The following is a 251-nucleotide window of genomic DNA, read 5'->3' as shown; positions in this document are numbered from 1 at the left end:
TTTTTAAGGTTTGTGCAGAGGGGGAGGGATCTCTCCAGGGCGCTCGGCCGCAGCGTCCTGTAAACCCTCTCCTTCCTCGGGAGGTAAAGCACTTTCTCCCTCCTTTTTTTTTTTTTTTTCAATAGCAGAAATTATGATCTATGCAGAAAGTGGAGACTCACCACCATCTACCGCTATAGCCTCCCTCAAAGGCTATTTAACAGCCTCATGACAGGGGTCCAGGACATTTCTAATCATATTTCACAGAGCCA

The sequence above is a fragment of the Bison bison genome, unplaced genomic scaffold, assembly GCF_000754665.1.
Source record: "Bison bison bison isolate TAMUID 2011002044 unplaced genomic scaffold, Bison_UMD1.0 scf7180017864035, whole genome shotgun sequence".
Lineage (NCBI taxonomy): Eukaryota > Metazoa > Chordata > Mammalia > Artiodactyla > Bovidae > Bison > Bison bison.
Note: the sequence above shows the minus strand (reverse complement) of the source record.